Consider the following 26,532-nt stretch of genomic DNA (forward strand, 5'->3'; position numbering starts at 1 on the left):
GAAGCCTAGTGAGTCTATGCAGGAGTTTAGTATTCCCACTTAAAAGTGGGAAGTAGTGAACATGGATTTTATGATAGGTTTGCCTCGTACTCATCGTCATCATGATTGAATTTGGGTCATTGTGAACAGGATGACCAAATTAGCCCATTTCTTACTAGTCCATACTTCTTATTCATTGGAGGATTATGCCAAGATCTATATTAAAGAGTTGGTTAGGTTGCATGGTGTTCCAATGTCTATCATATCATACAGAGGTACTTAGTTTACCTTTCACTTTTGGAAAGTTTTTCAGAAGGGTCTTGGTACCTAAGTTCACTCAGTACAACCTTCCACACTCAGACAATTGGTCAAGCATAAAGGACCGTTCAAACCCTTAAGGACATATTGAAAGCGTGTGTTGTAGACTTTAAGGTCAATTGGGATGACCACTTGCCTTTGATCGAATTCGCGTATAATAACAGATATCATTCCAATATTTAGATGGCTCCATTTAAGGTTCTATATGAAAGGAGGTGTAGATATCTGATTGAATGGTTTGAGGTAGGTGAAACCACTTTTATAGGTCTTGAATTATTATGTGATGCTTTGGAGAAAGTTCAGTTAATCTGGGAGAGGCTTAAGACAACCCAAAGCCGATAGAAATCTTATTCAAATGTAAGGAGAAATGATCTAGATTTTGAGATTGGAGATTTTGTTTATCTAAAAATATCTCCCATGAAGGGGGTAAAGAGGTTTGGTAAAAAGATGAAGCTTAGTCCACGATATGTTGTCCCTTATAGAATTTTAAGCCGTTTTGAAAAGGTGGCTTCTGAGCTTTGAGTTGCCTGTAGACTTAGCATCAGTGCACCCAACATTTTATATCTCTTTGTTAAAGAAGTGTATTGGTAACCCAGTTGTAGTTGTTCCCTTAGAGAGCGTAGATGTTCAGAATAGCCTTTCTTGGGAAGAAATTCCAGTCGAGATCCTTGATCAACAAATTTGTAGACTAAGGAACAAAGAAGTTCCCCTTGTCAAGGTTCTTTGTCGGAATCACTCCATCGAGGAAGACACTTGGGAAGCAGAAGTAGATATGCAGACCAAGTACCCTCATCTTTTCTCCGCAAACTCAGACTCAGCTTAAGGTAACAATCTTCTTAGAATTGTTTTTTCTATGCTCAGTTTCAGCTACATATTATTCTCATATCAGTCATCCATTGACAAAATTAGTTCAGTCATGTGTTATGTTTGGGAATCAGTCATGTAACTATGATTTCATCACGTATATTCTGCATGTAATCTCAATTCCTCAATGCTTTCAGCATAACTAATCTCATTCGAGGACGAATGTTCCTAAGAAGGAGATATTGTAATACCCCAAAAATCCAAACCAATGTTAGAGCCTTGTTTCAAGCTTATGCAAAGTACCTTATAATTCTTTTATAGTTTTATGAGTGAGTTTGATGTACCTTAAGTCCTTAAATAACTCCCATCTAGTAGATGAATCAAAATATTCCTTACTGATTGAGTTTTCGAGAAGAATATTGCTTTAGTCAACTTCAAACGAGCATATATTTTCTTTGCTGAGAATTTTCTAGCTCAAGACCCACCAAATTTTAGAAAATTGAATTAGCTTTCCAATGATACCAATTTTGCCTAAATTTGATACTCGGGTGAGAAGTTATAGAACTTTTAGTAAGAGGCAGTGTCCCATCACGATAAGGCCGCATTACAGAGATGGCCAAAATCACATTTGTCCTTTTCCAGTGGACCACTGTGATAATACTGCATCGTGCTAAGGGGAAAAATCACATTCTGTAGGCCACCGTGATGGTACCGTATTTTGCCAAGGTGCCAATTCAAAATTGTCCATTTCTAGTGGCGTAATGCGATAGCACTGCATCGCGCCATTGGACAAAATAAGGATTGTCCTTTTTCCAGTGGCCCGACGCGATAAGCACGGCGTCACACTAGAGCTAAAAATTGGGATTTTAAGTTTCACGATTTAATTTCCAGGGAGCTTTTGGTCTTTTTCCATAGCCCCAAATCTATCCAAAATGCATAATTACAACCCTAAAGGGGTATTATGTACCCTATTACTCATAATTTCACTCAAAGAAGCTAATCTTCTCTTAAGAACAAGCCGTAGCCTTCAAATTTCAAGATCAATTATCAAGAAAAACCGCAAGAACTCTCACGAATTCATCAACCCAAGTATGTTAAATGTTCATACATGGGTCCATTTCACCCATGGAGTCCAAGAATATAATTTCAAAGTCCAACTTATGATTTTTATAAGTTATTTTGATTTAATTTGTGATTTTAACTATGAATTCTCATGAATTTGATTCTAGACCATGTTTACATGACATTATTGTTGTTATCAAACCCTACATATTTGAATAATGTTATTTGCTTATTTAAATCATAATTAGTAATGTTGATACTGAAATCATACTATTTCTACAAGCTTTAAACTATTCTCATGCGTAGCTTAAACTATGAATGTCAAGTGTTTGATGAAATGCCTACACGAATAACTTTTGAATAAATGCTTTCACATTATGTCTCCACAGTCTTAGTACTATTTTGTTATTATTGCTATCGAGTCCTGGGTCATATGAATAGCCCAAAACTTAGATGTTTACTTAGCCTCAGTATCTTCAGAATAGTTTCATACTTTTTATGAGTAATATCAGTTCAGTCAGTTATCATAATCAGTTAAACATAGAATAGTTTAGTATTTTGAGTTAGTTCAGTTGGGAGTAGGATGAGCGAGTGCAGGGATGGCAACTTTCTCATCAGATAGGCAGATTCATTAGTAGCAGTCCTTGTACTCTAGAACTACGTAGCCAGCGTAGGATTTGAGGAGTCACCCGTCAGTTCAGGCTTGACTACCTCCTAGGGGTCACTCATCAGTTTAGGTTTGACACTCTTATAGTCTTTTGAGATAGCATTTTAGTGTATCGACACAGCCACCGTTAGTACCCGTGGCACGGTACTGACACCCTTCCTCCTGGGGTCACAGGTTGGACCCCAAATTGCTCATTGGGGCCTATCGGTTAGATAATAGCTCCCACAATCTCAGTCTAGTAATCAGCTCAGTAATTTAGTTTCAGTTTTACTTGACCATAGCATACAGATATCAGTTATTCATGTATCAGTACTTAGTATTTTAGTTTATAAATTATATTCAAAACATGTTTTATGCTCATCATGCATTCTCAATATTTATAATTTTCATGCATTCTATTCAGTATGTCATGCTATTCATTCAGTCAGTTATTACTTCTATGTACGAAACCATACATATTATCCTACCTCATTTAGTATACTTGTACATTCAAAGTACTGATCGCATACTCGTTTCTTGTGCTATGATGTATCATATCATAGGATCAGTCACTCAGTTCCTGGATCATATATAGACTATCTAGATTATCAGACGTAGCAGGGGTGAGTCCTCATATTTCTAAAAAATGGCTTATTTATCTCAGTTATTTTATCAGTTTAGTATTTTTTCCATTCAGATGGAGTTAGTTGGGAGTTGTCCCTTCTACTCCTCAGTCATTAGAGACTTTTCAAACTAGGACAAACAGCCTGTCAGTTTTTTTTATTATTTTATTAGTTCCAGACAGTTATTTCCAGTAGTTATTTCCAAATTTATGATCAGTATTGATTTTAATTTCTAAAACCTTATGGCTTATTATTTGTTCTTATATATATGTTATTATAATATTTAGTGCTCATAGTAGGTACCAGCTCATGTGTTAGATTGTGGACTCTCAGGATTGTAAGCACCTTGTGGCATCCAGGGTGTACACCTGGGGCATTATAGTTAGTAAGGTTCAAATTATTTTATGATGACTAGTTGTGCTATAGAAAGTTAAGAGTTGTATCTCAAAAGAAAAAAACAACAACAGTGGGTTTTACACTTTCAGTTGTAGTCTTTCATGGTGAGCGTATTATTTATGTTTATTGTTATATCTCATATTCTAGATTAAAGTGGTTGCATTCCAGTTTAGATTTTATTAAAGGGGTCCACAAACTTAGAATAATATCTTAAAACTAAGGGGGAGATGATAGAACAAGGAACCATGTCAGGCTCTCAGATTCTAGTAGGGAGGCCATGTATTATAGAACAACACTAGGGTGGAAGACATTCGACCCATTCTTATCTTAGTGTTAATTTTTGTACTTCAGTCATCACGACCTCTACTCATGCCTTACACATCAGCTCCATGATCATAGCTCATATCATGCACTTTTCATGAAATTATGTATGCTCCCAGATCCTAGTATAAGAAGTTCCAGTTCACTCAGTAGTACAAATTATATTCCATCAATTTATGAACTCCAAACTCAGGTCATACATCTCATGACCCATGTACTCATGATTTACAGTATGTTCAGTTCCATGTAGTCATGCTACACTCTTAAAGATTAGTGAAATTCAGATTATGTCATGTATGTCCTCAGTTTTGACCTATTTAATGAATCCATGTCATTGATACCCTATTTCTTAGGCCTCAGTTAAGTGTCAAAGTTATGTATGAGTATCCTTTCATGCTTCAGGTCCTCATGTTATAATCTTTTAGTGGCCTCTCATTATATAAAGATAGTGGTGATGAAGATAGATGAACAATGATCTTGATGGGAGAGAGTAAATGTTCATTACTAAGGAAAAGATTGTTGTGTTCTTGTTTTATCAAAGGCTATAAGTGTGAAGAAAGAGTGAGGCAAAACTTTTATTATATATCATGGTTAGTTAGAATTCTATGTGTGTCTTCATAAGATAATGCATGGAAGTTATTATTGACAGAAATATTAGAGAATATGAGAAAATTTCCAAGGAGGGTTGGTTGACTAGAAGTTCAGTTGTGGTTATAAGGATAGGATTGAATGTTATGTTGGTGTATAAGTGGATAAACATATTGTGTGCTAGTGAATTCATAGTAACAGGTTGAAGTTAGTTGTTGAAGAAGTAATGAGTATTAATCTTGAGGTGAGAGCTCTAAAAATACATAGGATATTAAATTCGTGGTTTATACTAGTACTATGGTGTTATGTGTAGTGCCTTATGATTTCAAGATATTCACCATTTGAATAATCTTGGAGTTCTTTTACTAGACTCTAAGGATGGAGGTGTGATTATGCATAAGGTAGTGAAGTCATCTCTTGGTGTTGTGGTGAAGGAGAAATAGGTTTTGGATCCTGTCCTGATGTAGATTAATGAAAATATGGGTCAGCAGAAAGTGATGGCTTTTGAGATTAGTGGTGATGGATCTTAAGGTACCAAGGTAGATTATGTGTTTCCGATGTTAATAGACCACAGGAGAGAATCCTGACTGAGGTGTATGAGTCGAGATATATGGTTTATCCTAGTTCGATAAAGATGTACCATGATTTGAAGTAGATTTATTGGCGGAACAATATGAAGAGAGATGTGGACAATTTTGTAGCTAAGTGCATTATTTGTCATTAAGTGAAGGTGGAGCACTTGAAGCCTGATGGATTGTCTCAAGATATTAAGTTGCCTATGTGAAAATGGGAAGTGATTAATATAGATTTTGTTATCGATCATCTACAGTCTCGCAGTCAATTTGATTCGATACGGGTCATCATGAATAGGATAACTAAGTCCGCTCACTTTTTTCCTGTGATGATGATCTTGGGTGTATTTATATTCCTAAGCACCATAACTTACCTATATTTTAGCTAAGTTTAGAGAACAAAGTGCTTAGTTTCTTATGTTTTAATCTACTTCTATGTGATTGAGCTAACCGATGTGATTAGCATGATTTCAGGTATTAATGAGGTAGATGGAGACATAATGGGACTATGGAATGCGGATGGCATATGACACAAGAGAAAGTAGCAGTCTGGACTAAATGTGGTGCCTTAAAACTATGTCCAAGACTAATTTGTCATTTATAATTAGTTCAGAGACCTAGAAGGCAAATATGAGGGAAAATGTTATTAAAAAGTCTTGATGCTGAATTTTTATGATTATTCAATATTCTTTATTAGTTTTTTAAGATGAGAAAGGAGGATTAGCTTAGGAGAGAGGGAAAAACATTTTTTTTCTCTTGTTTTCACTATTCGCGCAGCAAGATCATCTTCTAGTTTTTGGTATGATGAATATTTCTATTGTGATCCCCATTTTATTCATGAGTAGATAAGTTTATTATTTAAGGTTATGGAAGCCTTTTAGCATGCAATCTATTACTTTGGGTTTTGAATTCATTATGCATTGATTTATTTACATCATACTCTTTTTGTTTATCTTTAATTCTCATGGTTGCAAACATAGAGGATGTGACTTAAAACATAACTTGTTTGAGAGAAAGTTTGTTTTCGAAAAAGAGTTTAGTGACAAGAAAATAAGATTTTTAACCCCTATTTCATATGTTAATGTCTTGACAGGATTAACTACTTGGAGATTTGGTATTGTTTTTGTAAACACTTTTGATTTGAGAGAACTAAAGTGAATTAGTCCTTGATGGTTGAGAAACACTAGGATTATGTTATTAAATAAAATATGTTTCTCTGTAAGCATGATGAATGTATGAATTCGTAAAGCCCAAAGTTAGAAAGTATTGAAAACTACAAGGTGGACATAACCCTAGGTTTCTATTTCTCTGAATTTGAACACTACCACACATACTTCATCTTGTTAAACTAAAATCATTAATTTGTGAACTGAATCAAATCCCCCCTTTTGTTTTACGAAAACGAACGATTAAAAGCCAATTAATCTGCATACAACTTAATTAGCTCCATATTCCCTATGGGATTCAACCCCAACCTAGTTGGGTTCTATATTTGGCAGCCACCGCTTACTCTTCCATAAGAGAGGTGTAATTTGGGTGTATCAGATGACTAATTATTCCATAGAAGATTTATACGAGGTTGTTCATTCAGGAGATTGTCAAGTTGCATGGTGCTTTAGTTTTTATTATTTTATACAGAGGTATGCAATTGTTATCTCACTTTTGGAGGTCATTTTAGAGAGGCTTGGGAACTAAGGTGAACCTTAGCACTACTTTTCACACTCAGATGAATAGACAAGTAGAGAGACTATTCAGACGTTGGAGAATATGTTATGGTATTGCGTGATTGACTTTGGTGGTATTTGGGTTGGTGATTTCCCTCTCATAGAGTTTGCATACAATAACGTTATCATTCTAGCATCCAGATGGCTTTATTTGAGGCGTTGTACAGTAGGAGATGTTGTTCTACTATTGGGTCGTTCAAAGTTGGTGAGGCTATTTTGTTTAGTCTTGCTTTGATTTATTAGGCCATAGAGAAGGTAAAGGTAATAAGGGATAGGCTTAAGACTACCCAAAGTCACCAAAAGTCCTATACAGACATGAGGTGAAGAGAGTTAGAGATTGAGGTTGGTGATTGGGTATTCTTGAAGGTGTCTCCTATGAAGGGAGTAATATAGTTTGGGAATAAGTGAAAGCTCAGTCCCCGGTATGTTAGCCCGTGCTTGATTTTGAGGAGAGTGGGCAATATGACGTATGAGTTGGATTTGAATTCCAGTTTTGGTTCTATTCACCCAGTCTTTTATGTTTCGATGTTGTAGAAGTGTATGGGTGATCCTTCATTGATAGTTTCTTTGGAGAGTGTTGGTGTTTTTGATTCCTTATCTTATAAGAAAGTTTTGATTGAGATCTTGAATTGGCAAGTCCGTCAGTTGCGGACTAAGGATGTTGCTTCGTTAAAAGTTCTATGAAGGAATCAAAAGCTTTAAGAATCTACTTGGGAAGATGAAGAGGAAATAAAGTCCAAATATCCATTCTTGATCCCCATTCCAGATAATCGTGCGTAAGGTATGTGTTTTCCATAACATTTTTGTTTTCTAAATTTGTTAAAGGAAAGAGTGGTTGTATTCCTGTATTAAATCATGCTAATGGATACCTTGTCTTATCATTCAGGGTCGAATGATCCTAATGGGGGAAGGGGACAATGAAACACCCTAAATTTTGATCCCTTGAAAATTCTGAGTTTTTGAACACACTGCCCAACCTACTACTCACCTTATGAGTTATAAAGTGTCTTTATGGGTCGTATGACCCGAATCGTAGGGTGGCCAGTGAGGTTTCCCATGTATTTTTTCCTAACTATGAATCACGCCTAATGCGTCATGACGTACAGATCTTAGGGTGATCAGTGTGTCACCTAGGGTTTTTTTCCAAGCCACGATTGAGACCCTACAGGTCGTAAGGTCACTATACAAGCTGTAGGGTATGAGTCATAAGGTAATAAATATGGTGCCCTGATACTTCTATCTTGACTACGATTGGACCCTACGAGTCATAAGGTCCAACTATGATTTGTAGTGTGCGACTTGTAGGTTTACCAGTGAAAGGCCCTTAAGTTAATACCCAGACTACGAGTCGTGTAGATGACTCATAGCCAGACGTCAAGAGCAATAAGGTAACCCGTGATGATAGGGTATCTTTCTCTGCACTTTTAAGTGGGGGCGTTCTTGTCATTTCACTCTTTACCCACTTATACTGCACATTCATTAAACACCTTTGGGGAATTATTTTCAACACTTTAACAAATCAAGACATACTATTTTCTGTAATAACCCAAGAATTTCAACTAATAGTAGAACCCTGTTTCAAGATCATTACAAATAAAGTTAGTGATTAGGTAGCTACATGATCTAGCTTTATGAGTATTAGGTCCTCAAAAGTGTCCTAGCTATTAGACGAATCAAAACATTCCTTGCCGATTGAATTCTTGAGATGGATATTAGTATGATCAACTTCAAACAAGGATATCTCTCGTTATACTATGAATTTATGAGCTCATGACCCACCAAAAGATATATAATTGAACTATCTTTCCAACAATACCAATTTTGCCAAAATCCATTATTGGAGCAAAGAGTTATGCCCATTTTACTCCAGCGTATCATTTTGGAAATTTCATGACGACATTTTGTGATGACTTGTCACAAGCCTGATGACTTGTCACAAATGTCGGCACCATAAGCAGAAATTCACAAAATCCAATATTTTGTGACGACATTTTGTGATGACTTGTCACAAGTCTGACGGCTTGTCACAAATGCCGTCACCATAAGCAGAAGGTCACAAAATTCAATATTTTGTGACGACTTTTCACAAGTTTGATGGCTTGTCACAAAATGTTGTCAACCTTAAGCAAAACATCATAAAATTCACCCTTTTGTGATGATATTTTGTATGACTTGTCACAAGTCTTACAACTTATCACGAATGTCAACTTTTTTTTTTTAGCAATTTAATGACATTTTCCCAAGGGTATTTTGGTCTTTTTCCTGCACTTTCCACGACTTATAACCCTCATAAAATTCTTTGCACACCTTCAACCACAAGGTTAGGGTTTCAACATAAAATCCAATTATCTAGAGATTCAACCGTGAGAATTCAATAATTCTTGCATATTTGAATTCCCCGTTAAGAGGGCTACGAGGGACACCCAATAGTTCGTGAATAACCTTACAAAAATTTTTGAAGTCATCCAAAAACTCCAAGTTTAAGGTATGTGGTTTTGAACAAGAACACCCTTTTGTTCCTGTGCCCAAAAGTTACATATTTTCGTAAAGTATTTCGTAAATTCATGGAGAATTCCTATCATGTTATTATATTATGAGTTTTATGAAACTATGTCTTACCCAAGCTTTGAGTTGTAATATTATTATGCATATTAATGTTTTAAATTATCAATTTATGATTTAAGTTGCATAATTCAATGTCTATATCATGTTTTGAGAATTTCAAGTCCTATCGTTGTGAATTGAACCTTATGGTTAAAGCATGAGTCTGAGAATGAGATGTTAACGATTTTTAAAGAATATCAAGAAGTGAGTTTTGACTGTAAGTTAAGATAGAAATCCACATTCTTGAGTTTGAAGTAAAAAGGGTGCATTTTGGCTCCCATTATATATATATATATATATGTATATTGTTGAATTGTTTTAAGGTGGATTTTCTAAATTCTGAGCTAAGTAAGGGAGTAGTATTTAGCACCGATTTAGGCTTGATTCTGAGGTCTCATGTCCCCGAACTACATTCCTCCATAGGTTCTTGATATACCTCAAGTGGGTTAAGATAGTGATCACTAAAGTTAAGGTTTTATCCGATGGCAAGGATAGAACAGCTCTCCCTAACGTAGGTAAGACGTTGGACTCTATGTAGCTCACATGGTTGTCGATTAATAGAAACTCCCTAAGTTCCTAAAGTTCTCTAAGTGATACAAGAATTACAAGGACAACACGAAACACACTTCAAAATTAGTCCACAAGATCAAAGATCCCAGGACCCTTTGGAAGACCACACTTGGATTCAACAAATAACAACAAGAACACAATATATTGATGTGTTTATCACCTAAAAAAAGCTAACAACAAACTATGTTAACAACAACAAGATGAACAACAAAAATAATGGAACAAGAATAATAAGTCACGGATTTGAATTACAAGAATCCAAGAATATGGTAATCTTGGATCCTTAACACTACACACAGTGGTTAACCTAACTCCTACATTGATATAAGATGAACTTTACCTCCTCTAAACACCAACGTCTCAAGCCAACATTACAATACAAGTGATATCCACACTTGTTGCCCTCATTTCGGTATGGTGGCTATTCCAAGGCCTACAACTAAAGGTGTTTCATGTTTCAAGTCTTACATCAATGAACAACTAATGAGAAAAAAACCTAAAATGTTCTATTTATATTCTATTACACGACAAGGCAAAATGAAAACAATACCCTTAAAGGGTGGGGTGGCCATGGAGTGTATTTGAACCCAATGAAATGACCAAAATATCCTTAATGAAGATGACCAAATCATGACCCATTAAGTGTTGTCCAAAATTGTAAGTCCTTAAGTCTTCAATGCTCTAAGCAATCTTCCATACACGGCCTTCCTTGTGCTCAAAACGGGTCTTCCTTGCATATTCTTGTGCCCTCGGGGTAACCAAGTCTTGAGACTTTAAATGATTACCTCCAATCATGTCTTCAAAAATTTAGGTGGCCATTTGAATTCATCACTAAGTCCTAAAGTCTTCCAAGTTTCGAAGAGTTTTAGTCTTAAAGTTACAAAGTTTTGAAAGTATAACTGTTTTTGAAAGCTATGGTCCTAATAATTTCAGGTGTCATGATAATTTGAGGTTTTAAGTAAAAGAATTTTGATTTATGAGTCTTGTGGCATATATTTATTTCAAGCTATGTGAGTATGTTTTACACCATGCAGGTTTTCTATAAAAGCTTATGATATTGGGTACTTTAATTGCACACTCCCCCATATGCTCAGTACATTCCCAAAGTACTGACCTACATATTTTGTTATTGTGCCATATATTCTCGTAATGTAGGTTTAGGTGCTTAGTATCAGCCTCACCAGTGATTCTTTTGAGCACTCCTATTTACATATCAGCCATGGTGAGTCCTCATGTTTTGGGGACTGGTTATTCTCAGACTTCCAGTTTTATTTAGTAGTTGTTTAATTCTTGTAAATTGAGTATGATTCAGTTGGGGATCTGTCCCAATGACTCTCTAGTTTGGAGTATAGAGGTTTGTCAGACTAGTCATCAGATTATCAGCACTTCAAGATTTTCTTTGAGTTGTAGTTTGTTTAGACCAAGTATTTCATTCATATTTCTCATTTTATGATGTAACATTTTGAGTTCATGCTTTTTATCTTTAAGTAAGCTAATATATGAAGTATAAGGCTCAAAGGGTTAGCTTGGGGCTACTTGTAGCCTTAAGCACCGTGTGACATTCTGGGACCCGGTTGCGGAGCGTTACATTTTCTCTCTCAAATCCTTAAACCAAGAACAAGCTAGGATTTCTCAAAGTTAGTCATCTAGATCTCCAAGGGATGATTTCTCTCTATAAGTTTTGATATCTCAAGCATGTTACTTTTCCCTAAACCTTATTTAATCAAAATCATATATTTATAATTGTACCCCTATGATTTAATTGATGATTTTGAATATGGGTTGAGGGATTTTGATGCATTGTTGATGTAATTACTTTTCCCATGGTTTATATGTAATTTTTATGCTTTAATGATGGTTTTGAACTTGTGGGGTGCATGGTCATAGTGAATAAACTAGGGGTCATGGATTCTCCTAATTATTTGAGTTTTGATGATTGAATGGTAATAACCTCAACCAAACCTTTAGAAGTGACTTTGAATATAAGAATATACATATTGAACTATTTTTGGAACCATTGCATGAAATGAAAGACTATTGAAACGTAAATGGTTCTTTTGAACTGAACCTTGTGGGGTCGTGGATTCCCCCAAATTGATAAATAATTGAACCTAGGGCATCGTGTATTCCCTTATGTAAATAAATTATTGAAGCTTATGGGTTTGTGGATTCCCTCTAGTAGTGATAATTGAATTGGAATGTTGATATTACCTTGCGAGTGTAGTTGGTATAATGATACCAATAGTGTATATCTTAATGTATGTTATGGTTCAATGAATGGGAATGTGTAACTGTTTTAATTAAGCTTAAAAGGGGTTGTGTAGCTACCCGTGTAGGTGTTATTCCCCAAGGACTAATACTAGAAACTTATGTTTGTCGGTGTGAGTATTGGTCTTAATGACTCTGTGCTCGTGACAAACTATATATACATTTATATCATGGATAGCGAAGGGTCATGGATTACCCGGCCTCTAAGATATCTCTGGTTCATGCGGCTAATATGCACTGGGGCCTATCCAGCAAGGAAGGATGGACCCATATAGCTCATGGGTTAGTTTTATGGCGGTCAAGCTACACAATCTTGGCTAATGTTTTAAATTGCCTGATAAGACTCGTTCCTCATCCCAGCATGATATATATATATATATTACATAATATTGGCTAGTGTTTTATCCCTTACCTGAGTTACATGCTAGCGCTTAATCCACTGACCATCTATGGATGTTGTATCCCCACACAATGCAAGAATAAAAAATACTTCTGTTTCTTCTGTACAATGATTAGGTGATCGTTGGAGAGCTCATGAGTCAGACTAAAGTGGTGAGTTTCCAATCTCTGAAAGAGCTTTATTTCATGGTTTATTTTCCTTTGGTCATAGACTCTTCTTTGGACTTTTTTTGGCTATTGTCAGGGGCATTTCCCAACATAGGTTATCTTTTGGTTATAGAGGCTTTTGTGGATTACTGTGGACTGGGTATTGGTTATTGATATATCTTAGATTCCTTTGATCTTACATTTATTCTATCTTGTTATATGTTCAGAATTCATTCGCTTCTAGTGTGTATTATTCTGTTTGACTCGACAAAGGGGGTGGTGTTCAGTCCACGACAAACTTAAGATACCCTTCACGGTCAGGCCCTGGTTTGGGTTGTGATATCCAACCCCTTGAGATTCATCCAAAATCCCGTATATGAAAATGGACTAGGCTATCTTATCAAATTTGACATTCTAGACTCAATGGCATTATCGAAATTTCCATCCACGATCATTTCGACAGAGAGTGGGTCACACACCCACTTGTCATTTCTCTTAAATTTTGACCAATAGCTCGAAATGAGATCGGGATCCTCGAGACCCAAACAAAGGGTCTACCTATCCTAAAATCGATATTTCCAAGCTGTTGCAACAGTTCTTTTTTGCGTATGAGATCATTTGGTTGAATTTTTTTCCCAGTAGACAATTTAAACCAGTAAAGGCTTCAAAATAGGGAATTGGCTCTAAAAACTAAATAAATTTCCTGGTAACTAAATTGTTAGTCCCAACAAGTCATAAATGACTTGGGGTAGCTATAAGAAAGCTCCAAATGAGAGGAAATACAGAAAATGATTTGAAGGGTCATTACAATATCCACTACTAAAAGAAATTTTATCTATAAGAGTAAAGGACTAGGATATACTTGAAGCCTCAAACAAGTAAGGATACTGGGTTCGCATCTTGCTCTCGATCTCACAAGTAGCCTCTTCTACTAAGAGGTGCCTCTACTGAACCTTAACTACAAGAATCTCCCGGGTGCACAACCTTCTAATATCACTAACCAAAATGAGCACAGGCTCCCCCTCGAAGGCCAACCGTTCATCCAACTGGAATGAGTCCTATCTAAGCACATGAGATAGATTAGGAATATATCTCCAAAACACAGAAACATGGAAATCCAGATGGACAACAGAAAAAACTGGGATAAGGCTAACTCATAAGCCACCTTACCAGTTATGAAAAGGATCTTTAAGGGTCCAATATATATAATTGAGCTTCCCTTTCCTCCTGAACCTCATAACACCTATCATGGGAAAATATAGAGGAATACCTGATCACCAACTCCAAATCTCAAAGTATGAAGTCTACGATCTGTATAAGACTTTTGCCTTCTCTGAGATTCCCTTAACCTATCCTAAATCATCCTATATCTATCCAACGACTCCTGCAGCAAGTCAATACCATGGGTTCTAATCTCAAAAGTCTTAAACCATCCAACTAGGGAACAACATCACTACCGTATAAAGACTCAAAAGGGGCCATCTATATACTCGAATGGTACTTTTATTATATTAAAACTCTACCAAGGATAATTGTATCTCCCACCAACCTCCAAAATCCATAACACAGGCTCGTATCATATCCTCAAGAAACTTAATAGTCTATTTCGATTAGCCATAGTTTAAGGATGGAAGGTTGTACTAAGATCTACTTGAGTAGTCAACTTCTCCTAAAAGGCTCTCCAAAGCTCGAAGTGAACATATAACCTCGACCTATTATAATAGATATATGCATACCATTCAAATGAAATATCTTATAAACATATATACGGGATAACCACTCGACCTTTAAGGACATCTGAACAGGAATAAAATGTGTTGACTTGGTCAATAGATCCACAACGAGCCCAAATACCATTAGAACCATAGAAAGTATAAGGAAAACCACTAAAAAGTCCATGGAGATCCACTCCCACTTCCACTTAGGAATGGGAAACCTCTGAATCGGTCCAACAGGTCACTGATGTTCATCCTTCACCTGCTGATAATTGTAATACCTTGTACGCTTCTAAGCCAAAAATTAAACCTTCATTCCTACGAGTGTAAACTCTAATCCCATGATTTATAATTGAATCCATGTTTCATGATCATTAAACTAGTGTAAAAAAATATTATGAGGTGCTAAATATGTTCATAAGTGTCACTTAGAGCAAAGTAAGCTAAGAGCCTTTGATTTAGTCAATTTTTGGTGTTCAATTTCACAAGGGTCATCATTAAATGTGTATGACTTTATGTATATGTGTAATTTGGTACATCATGACCCAAAAAATTATAGATAATCAAATTATCTTTCCAACGATACCAATTACCCCTTAATCTGATACCCGAGTGAAAAGTTATGTCATTTTGCGTGTAAGGAAGTAAGGGGTCAAGATAGCCCCGCACCGTGAAAACTATTCAACCCAACTAGGGGTCGCATTGCAAGGGATACTTGACCCAACTAGGATTTGTGATGTGGAAGATATTCCCCCACAGTTTTAGGTTCTTAAGAGTCAAGGGTTACTTTGGTACTTTCCCCTCAACCCCAAACATCCAAAGCATGAATTATAACACCCAAGATGGCATTATTTGCACATTTTCCTTAAATCAACTCGCGTAAAAACCCTCACCATTTTCCAAGAACAATAATTCAAGCTTTTTCCTCTCAAGATCACAATGATTTCTTCAGAACTCATCAATTAAGGTATGTGGGGTTATGAACAAGGATAATCCTTTCAACCTTGTGCCCAAAACACGATATTTATTTAAGATTTCATATTTTGAAAATTAGGGTTCATACCCAATTGTCATTATTTGAAGATTATGATGCTACAAGTGATTTAAATGATGAAATGCATTTCTATTTTCACATTTTTATTCGTGTGATATGATTTTACATATTTCCAATTGAGTTTTAAGCATAACATTGTGATTTTTGATGTCATTAACTTGATATTGTTGAAGTATTTCAAGAAGTATATTGAGCATGACAATTATCTATTAATTTACATGAGTTTAAAGCATGGGTTTTAAGTCCAAAGTCTAAGTATTAATATTTCAAGAAGATAATGATTTTTTTGCCTCTTTTATAAATGGTTTACCAAAATTTAAGAAAGAAACTTGATCTTTTGATCCTAAGCTAAAATAAGGAATCCACATTATTCATATAGTTTGATATTTAAAGAAATATATGCATAATTGGTTTTCGTTACAAGCCCTTATGCTATGTCAAGGTGGATTTCCTATAGAATAAGCATATAAGTAAGGGAGTAGTATTTAGCACCGAGCGGAAAATGTGGGTTTAGTGCATCCTATTTTTCCAGAACTACAAGCCAACGTAGGTATAGATTTAGGTTATTCCCATTTATATGGATGTAGATACAAATTATGATCACTTAGCTCAGGTTATACTCCTCGGCAAGAGTATGACATCTCTCCCCAACGTAAGATTTTCCTCTTAGGGGAACAAGACATTAGACTCCATGATAGCTCCATGATTTATGTCAGTTAGAAGAACCACCCTAACAGATAAAATAATAAAAAGATTTTAGAAACTAAGTGTAAAGGTTCACAATTTTATTTAAATATTATTTTACATAAGTCATTAGCTATGAGATTTCAACTTTTAGTTTACAGATACAAAGGCGAGTCCTTTTACAATTAGCCTGTATGATTTGAAAACAAACTTAACTTCAGTCCTACTTATTCTACTAATAGAAAGAGTAAAAGTACAGCTTTAGAACTAAGTGTTATGGCTCACAAGATTTATATAATATTTTTTGTTATTCATGACTCATGACTTTTAGTTTTCAGTTATTCAAGACAATATGAGTCACTTACACTTAGCATGCAGAAAGTTTGTCTGCACATTTCATTACTGTTTTTACTTATACATTCAACCCCATATGCTTAGTACATTCCAAAAGTATTGATCCACATATACGTCAATGTGCTACATTGTTTAATAATGTAGATTCAGGTGGTCAGTTCCACCAACGTAATTGATCGCGGGCATCTCTATCTACATTCCTACAATTGGTGAGTCCTCATATTAAGATTTTTAGTTTTATGCAGTATTTTCTTAGTTGTTTTCAATTCAGTTCGAGTCAACTGGGGGTCTGTCCTAGCGATTCTCTAGTTAATAGAAATAGAGGCTTGTAGGACTATTAGACATATTTCAGATTTCCAGTATTGGTTGATTAGATTTTTAAGTTAAGCACTTTCAGACATTATATTTATTTAAACCCAGTTCAAATAAGATAGTAAATGCAGTATTTTAGTATTTCAGTAGATTCACATGCCTAAGTTACCATTATTATGAGTTTCAGAATTAGTAAAAGGCTCAAAGGGTTATCTTAGGGAAACTCATAGTCCTAAGCACCGTGTGATATCTCAAAATATATTTTTGGGTTGTTACAAACTTAGTATCAAAGCCTAAGGTTTAAAGAGTCCTAGGAAGTCTGATAATCCGTGTTACATAAAGTCTTGATCATGGATGTGAAGCGCACCACATTTGTGAGCAAGAGTTTATGGAATGATTTAGAAAATCATCATTTTCTTTCATGCTCTATCATGCTTTCAGCTATCTGTATTTGCTTTTAACTCTTGATCTTATGTGGTAGAATATGCCTACTCGATGAGCTAATACACGTAGAAATAATAACCTGCCACCCCAGTCTACTGACCCTTTGAATGAGAGTGTATCCCATGTTGAATTTCGGGCTACCTTTCAGGCGCTGGCCTAAGCTATGACTGCCAATGTTCAGGGCAACCATCAAGCTACAGCCCCACTTCAGAAAAATGAAGATTTAGCTATAGCCAAAATTCGTGACTTTATGAGAATAAATCTGCCTGAATTCTTTGGGTCAAAAGTAAGTGATGACCCACAGCTCCATCTTGATAAGGTGAAAAAAATAACCTAAATTATGCATGATAATAATGAGGAGAGTATGGAATTGGTATCCTACAGGCTGAAGAATGTTGCTTATGATTGGCTGGTTATATTTAAGAATGGTAGAGGTGAGAATACAGCTCCCATAAGTTGGCAGGTATTTCAGGATGCATTCTTAGACAGGTTCTTTCTGCGTGAGATTAGACAAGCTAAGATAGAGGAGTTTATGAACCTGAGGCAGGGCTTGATGACAGTGAAGGAGTACTGCCTTAAGTTTAATTAGTTGTCTGAGTATGCTCCAGATTCGATAGCTAGCCGTAGATCTAGTATGAGTAAGTTTGTCACTGGAGTGTCTGGTTTGGTAGTTAAGGAGTGTAGGACTGCCATAATTATTAGGGACATAGATCTTGCTAGGCTGATAATTCATGCTCAATAGATTGAGGTAGAAAATTTGAAGGGCAGAGGGAGGGGAAATAAGAAGGCTAGAACTCGATAGTTTGAGTATGGTCAAATAAGGTTTGGATGAAGGAATCATTCATAGTTTTAGGGTGACTCTCATATGTCAGCGCCATCTTCATCCAGTGCTCCCACACCTAGAACAAAATAGGAGCAGTGGGGTAAGACTTCTATGACTAGGTCTCAAAATAGTATGGGTGGAAGACCTAATTATCCTACATGTGCTAAGAGTGGTAAGAATCATCCTAGTGATTATTTGTTAGGATAGAAAGGTTGTTATTGATATGTTATATTGGGTCACGAGATCAATGAGTGCCTATATGCTAAGCAGGAAAGCAAGGATGTTCGTTCCCAGACTCAGGTTACTAGCACAATAGCTCTACTAGGTCACCTAGGCCCTTCTCAGGGTGCGTCATCCAGTACCAGTGGTGATCAGCACTAGAATCAGTTCTATACTTTACCATCCCGCCAGGAGCAGAAAAGTTCACCAGATGTTGTTACTGGTATGTTTTGTGTCTTTCATCTTGTTGTTTATGTATCATTGGAACAAGGGTCAATTCTCTCTTATGTGACTCCATTAGTTGAAATAAATTTTTAAGTAGGTCCTGAAAAGCTCTCTAAGCCCTTCCTAGTTTCAGCTCCAGTGGGTGAGTCAGTTATTGCCAAATAAGTCTATAGAAAATGTCATATCACTGTTCTTCACAAGATTTTATTAGTAGACTTAATAAGTTAGACATGATTAATTTTGACATTATTTTGGGCATAGATTGGCTCTATTCCTGCTATACATCTATAGATTGTCGCACTCGAGTAGTGAAATTTCAGTTTCCAGATGAGCCTGTCTTTGAGAAGGAAGGTAATTCAGTATCTCCCAAGAGTCACTTCATATCCTATTTTAAGGACAGAAAGTTGATATCAAACGGGTGCATTTATAACTTAGTTCGAGTCAAAGACACTAAGTCTGAGACTCTAATAGTTCAGTTAGTCCGAATTGTCAATGAGTTTCCTGAAGTCTTTCCCTAAGATCTACCAGGGGTACCTCCCAATAGAGAAATAAAGTTTGGTATTGATCTTACTCAACCCATCTCTATTCCTCCTTATCATATACCTCCAGCCAAGCTTAAAGAGTTAAAAGAGCAGATACTCAGCCTATCTCTATTCCTTCTTATCATATAGCTCCCGTCCTATTCATTCGTAAGAAAGATGGCTCTCTCCGAAAGTGTATCAACTACCGTCAGTTGAATAAAGTCACAATCAAAAACAAATATCCTCTTCCTAAGATTGATGACTTATTTTACCAACTCCAAGGTGCAAGTTACTTCTCTAAAATAGACCTTAGATCCGGCTATCATCAGCTTAGAGTAAGGGAATATGATATTCCAAAGACAGTTTTTAGAACCCGTTACGGTCACTTTGAGTTTCTAGTCATGTCCTTCAGGCTAACAAATACCCCAGCAACCTTTATGGACCTGATGAACCGAGTGTTCAAACAGTACCTAGACATGATTTTCATAGTCTTTATTGATGGTATCCTTGTTTATTCCCATAGTGAGGATGACCATGCAGACCATTTTAGAATCGTGTTGCAAACTCTTACAAATTACTAGTTGTTCGCCAAATTCAGCAAGTGTGAATTTTCGCTAAGGTCAGTAGCTTTCCTCAGTTATATTATCTCTGATGATGGCATTAGAGTTGGTCCTCAAAACACCAAAGCAGTGAGAAACTAGCCTAGACCCATCTCTTAATCAGACATTAGGAGTTTCTTGGGTTTAGTGATAACGCTTAAATTACACTCTTGAATGGGTGTAAGCAATCATTGCCAATATAAAACCTAACTAGGTTGGGGTCAATTCCCATAGGGAACAATGTGAGTAGCGATTAAACTAGTTTGAAACTAAAGCTACAAGTTAAATTCAAACAAACGATATAAAAAGATAAAATAGGGGGTTTTAGAGATTAGAAAATAATTTTTGGTCACTTTAATTTCAATGTTTGTCAATCAAGAGTTTATGAAATAACCAGAATTATGTTCACTAGGGCTTACGGTACATGACAGATGCTAAAGGTAACGTAAGATTCTCACGGTGGTTAGGATGACAAGCTATCTTTATCGATGATATGCTCGAATGTCTCTTGACATATTCAAGCATCTAATTTCCTAATCCTCTCGGACTTAGGGAATCACTACTCACTATTTTACCTCAGGTTAATCAACCTTGTTACAACGCTGATTATTAAACAAAGTCTTTCAGAGTCCCTATTGATAATTCACTTCCTACTATTTATGATTTCTTTATCAAGCAAATCAAAGTAGGTACTCTTACTATTTGCAACCAGTAGACTTTAATTATAATCTTAGAATTACCAAGAAATCCTAACACCTCTTAAATCTTGAGCATTTAACACCTTATCATGATCTAAACCTAGATCCCATCATCTAAATTAAAGGTGTTTAGCCACTCATGATGCAAGAAACAAGTATGCAAATTGAATTCATAACTGAAAGGATTAACTTACAATGATGAAGAAAATCAAAAGTATACTTTGAATTGAATCACAAGACAAAACTCCAAAATATTAGTTTTTAAGAGAGAGAGAGAGAGAGAAATATCGTATATTGTATCTTGTAGGATATGTCAATCCTTAATGATCGAATCAATAAATATAAAAAAAACCTAAAACAAGGCTTTAAATAGTTAACCCTAAATAAAAAAATAAAATTAAAGTTCAGATTTTCTTTGGAATAGATGACGACGCTCGTGATGGCCTATCAGGAGTTTGACGGCCTATCACGGACGTCGTAAGCTTCTTTGCAAGTTTAGCTTCTGCGGCCTAAGGTTGACGACGACGGTGATTGATGATAGGCGAAATTACGCGCCTATATCAATATATTTTGCCCATATTTTAGCCTAGTTTCGAGAACTAATTATCTATTTCGTACACTTTTAGTCCTTTTTCCTGTAAATGAGCTAACAAATGTGATTAGGAAAGTTTCAGGTATAAATGATGCAAAATACAGCAATTTATGGCTTACTTGACGCAAAAGAAAGCTCACAAACGAGATGGAAAGGAGCTGGACGCATAAAGGACTAAATCTGCTGCATGGAAAATCTGTCCCGGGCTAAAACAGCATTTCTGAAGACTTTGGGACTTACAGACACAAAGCTGGATTTTTGCCATAATACATTAACCTAGTGCAATTAGGTTATGTGTTTCATCATTCTATTTGGATTATAATTTTGTAACCTTACCCTAGTACAATTGGGTCAAGGATTTCATTAGTATATTAGGATTTGGTTATTTATTTTATTAGTTTAGTAGGAGTAGGATAGGAGTATTATAAATACCCTATCATGTTAGAGATTTTCAAAAGGAGAAAAGGGGGGGAGACATTCTGACAATTCATTCATCTCCTTACAATTAAGACATCTTCCTACAACCCATTCTCAATTCTTCATTCTTCTACTCTTAAATTCCACAACAAGAGAATCGTTACTTGCTACGGAATCACTAAAACCACACGCCAAACACCTACTATTCACGCCATCCACCATGCAAAACGTGATATCCTTCGCATTCATGGGTAACTAAATCTCTTAGTTGGGGTTATGGAAGCCGAATGAGTTACTATCTATAGCTATGAGTTTGTGAGTTCAAGACAAGTATATTGCTTATATCATTATTCTCTTCATCTTAAATCTACATTCTTTGCGGTTCAAACACAAGAACACGCCATTCTAACATCTAACCTGTTCGAGAGAAAGGTTATTTGTCTAGAAAAGAAGACGCATAGACCAACGCCAGTCTAACATCTGACTTGTTCGAGAGAAAAGTTATTTGTCTGGAAAAGAGATAATGTCAAGGTAGTAGGACACCCTTTCCTATTAAAAAGCTAGTGCCGTACCTGGACTAACTTCTTGGAGAATTCGTACCGTTAGTCACGCTTTAAGCTCGAGAGAGTTAAAGTGAAATAGTCCTTGTTTAGGTCGAGAGACGCTTGGATTTACCATCGACTACAATTCTCTATAAGCAATTACATGTCAAGACTCTACACACTCATAGCCAATAGAGACGTATACCTCAGAAGGTGGACATAACCCCAACGCCTCAATTCTCATTGTTTACAACACACGTGACAATCTCTCTTTATTTTGCTATTTTCAGTTCTTACATTCTTGTTTTGGTTACATACTACAATCCCCCCTTTCCTACGAGACTTGCACTAAAAGTCTAGTAATTTCTCTTGCTTGTTGGCCAAGCTATTCTCTGTGGGATCGATACCCAACCCAGGTTGGGTTCTATATTTGCTAACGACCGCTTTACACTCCCACGAGAGCTGTAGATTGAGCGTTATCAGTGATGACTTATCATTATCTTAAGGGCGTTTCATGAATGTCATCAGAAAACTTCCTGCAACTTCAATCTTTTGTTTAAGGTTGACGACATCCTTGACAGCCTATCACCAGGCTGAGAACATGTCATGGATGTCGTCAGCCACACTTTGCCCTTTATTTGCTTCTGATTTTATGTCTTTTTTCTTCCTTTATTTGTCGTTCCCCTTCTTCTCTACTTATACTGCAAAATCAAAGTAAACTAATCAAAAACGACTAAAGTTGCTCAAGACTTTGCAATTATTTAGAGTTAAAAGCTGTAAATGTGTTAGCATGGGCTCACACATAAACACCCTCAACTTAAACAATTGCTTGTCCTCAAGCAACAAGAACATAACCAAGAGTATACAAAGTACAAGTTGGTAGCAAGCTACTCATATCAGTTTAGAATATATGCACCATCTCCAAGGTCAGTCAAATTAAGAGAAGCTATGTCTATTACTGAAAACACCCATGGAACTCACGAGGATCAAGATATGGTAAGAATTTTAGCAATAACAACCCAGCACATACCCAAATCACATTATCCGAATAAGGCAGTGATTAGCAACATACCTAGCGTGCCCTCACAATAAAGAAATCCTTTTTTCACTCATGTTAGAATTTACATACATAAACATAGGGATAAACACAAAACTCACTCTCAGAACGAAGTTCCAACATTGTGCATCAAATTCCATAGGCTTGCCCTTATAGTCAATACCCAAGTCGTCATACAGGTCAGTTAGGATCACTATAGGGCTTTTCTTAAGCTTGTAACATAGGCTAGGGGCTGGTATGATATTCATGGATATTTCAGAGTGACTATTCCTCCTTGAAACTACATTAAACTCTTGGGGTTTCAACTCCCAACCTTATTTTCTTCCTCTCTTTTATTAATCACATATGCTCAAGATGGATGTGGTATTTTTAATTATCACATTATCTTTTTATCACATTATCTTTTACACAACTTTCTCATTTCTTATTCCTTTTTCACTACACCCAACTTTTTATTTTTTTTTTATTCTTCCTCTTTTCATACTAATTTTGTATCACGCACCACTATGATGGCCACCCTCAACTTAGGCTATTTGCCTAAGTCAAGGTGCACAGTGTCCAAGGAGGACCAGGGCCAAAAAAGATTCATTATGATGTAAATGGGAAGGTGAGAGGTGTTGTAGAAAGAAATAGGCTAATTAGGCTCAAAACAGGGATCAAGAGATATTATGCACATAGGAAAGATCATTTTGGATAAAGTGGGCTAAAATAAAAAATGTCCTATGATCCTTTCCTAACTCCTATCCTATGACCATGGCAAGACTAACAGGGCAAGTTCTAGCTTCAACGCACAACAGAAACTGAGTAAGACCTTACATACACAAGGCACACAATTATCTCGCATATCACTACTTATCCAGTTCATGCACTTGTTTAACAAAGGTTATTTAGTTCCAGACTAATGCCACAAAAAGATACACCGTGGTCACAAATGGATGCAATTCACATAGTAATATATCAGACCAATGGAGAGGTGCTAAAAAAATCACAAAAACAAGTTAACTGCCTTAGTTACTTTTATTTCTCCTAGTCAACTACAACACATCACAAAACAAACGCAATATGCCTGAACATACCAGATGTACTAGGAACAAGACTCCGGGGAAAAGAGTCACGGCAACAAAAATCACAGGAGGACATCCACACCCATAAGTAGCCCCAACACCCTCAACTTAAAATCATGCAATGTCCCCAATACATCAAACCAAAACAAGAGAGTTAGAAATATGCCTGTACCGCTATGGGTGTGAAGATCTAATGTCAATCACATAAAATGAATACAAAAAACAAAATACCTTGGGTTGCCTCCCAAAAAGTGCCTAATTTAGTGTTGCGGCACGACAATATCCAGTCATCTTTTATCCCTCCACTTTGACGATTTAAATTGTCAGCCCATCTTTTAATCTTTACATCTTTTAGGTCCATTAGAAAAATATGAGGGCACGATGAGGAATGTTCTATCACGCCACTTTAAAGACTTGAACCGCTTGCCCAATTTTGCATCGAACTTTCGTGTGGGCTCATTGGGCAACGATAAGGATCTTAAAAATCCAATAAATGGATATTAATCTTTAAGCTTCTTGATATTCAAGACTGGGGTTGTAGTATACCCTTTTGGAAAGATAAATTCTAAAATGTATGAATTTTCCTCCTCATTTTCAAAATTCATCATTTGCTTGGGTGGTTCAACTTTCATCACATCCACCAAGCATAATGTTGAAAAGTCTTTTGAATGACGACTGACTCTTAATTCTGGAGTAGCGTCTCTATTAGTATCTTTACCCCAAAATGGACTAGAGTCTTCACAAGGATTGTTCTTGATTTCTTCTTTCAATTCTAGTACCATTTCCTCATCTTTGGCATCTTCGTTCATGAATGGTTTGGTTGGTTGGTAAATCTCCAATGGAAGATTAAAATCAAGCTCATCATCAGTATAGAATTCCTGCTCCTCATCTTTACACTCTTCTATTTTGCTAAATAATTCCACAGACAAGATATTATCTAAACATAATATAGAAGAATGCTTTGAATAATTGACCTCTATATCCATCTCCTCATGAATGATCGGTTTCATGTCTTGACGCATATCACATACGATATCATATGTTTCTTTATGGAGACCCAACATTCATTGAAACATAGCTTTAATGCCACTTTTACAGGTACTTTGTTCTTTTTTTTCTTGACCATAAGACCTATCAAACTCATAAGAAGAACTAGAATTTGGGTTAGCACAATAGGGGGAGGGGAATTTGGGCAATCACTCCAATGTCCATCTCGACCACCACATAAAGAACAATCATACTCCCGGTAGGATAGAGATGGTGTACACATCTCTCTCCGGAGACCATATCTACAATATTGCCAAAAGTGAGGCCCATCACAATATGGAAATGGATCAAGATAAGATTTTCAACCACCAAGCTCATGTTCATTCCATGATGCCATAGTAATATGTAAAATAAAATAAAAATCTACCTAACACAAGAAATAAAAGAAAACTAAAAACAAATATTTACAAGTTTGAATTCAACCTAGTAGGCTAAAATTTCAAACCAGCTTAATACGCCAAATTGTTCCCCAGCAACGATGCCATTTTTGATAATGGTCAAATTACACGCTTAAATAGGTGTAAGTGATCATTGTCAACATAAAACCCAACTAGGTTGGGGTCGAATCCCACATGAAATAATGTGAATGGCGATTAAATTAGTTTGAAATTAAAGCTACAAGTTTAATTCAAATAAACGATATAAAAAGATAAAATGGGGATTTTGAAGATTAGCAAATAATTTTTTATCACTTTAATTTCAGTGTTTGTTAATCAAGAGTTTATGAAATAACCAGAATTATGTTCACTAGAGCTTACGGTACATGACAGATGCTAAAGGTGACTCAAGATTCTCAAGGTGGTTAGGATGACAAGCTATCTTTATTGATGATATGCTCGAATATCTCTCGACCTATTCAAGCATCTAATTTCCTAATCCTCTCAGACTTAGGGAATCGCTACTCACTATCAACATTTTACCTCGGGTTAATCAATCTTGTTACAATGTTGATTATTAAATGAAGTGTCTCCAAGTCCCTGTTGATAATTCACTTCCTACTATTTATGATTTCTTTCTCAAGCAAATCAAAGTAGGTACGCATACTGTTTGCAACCAGCAGACTTTAATTATAATCTCAGAATTACCAAGAAATCCTAACACCTCTAAAATTTTGAGAATTTAACACCTTATTATGACCTAACCC

Source organism: Capsicum annuum, chromosome 10, assembly GCF_002878395.1.
Source record: "Capsicum annuum cultivar UCD-10X-F1 chromosome 10, UCD10Xv1.1, whole genome shotgun sequence".
NCBI lineage: Eukaryota > Viridiplantae > Streptophyta > Magnoliopsida > Solanales > Solanaceae > Capsicum > Capsicum annuum.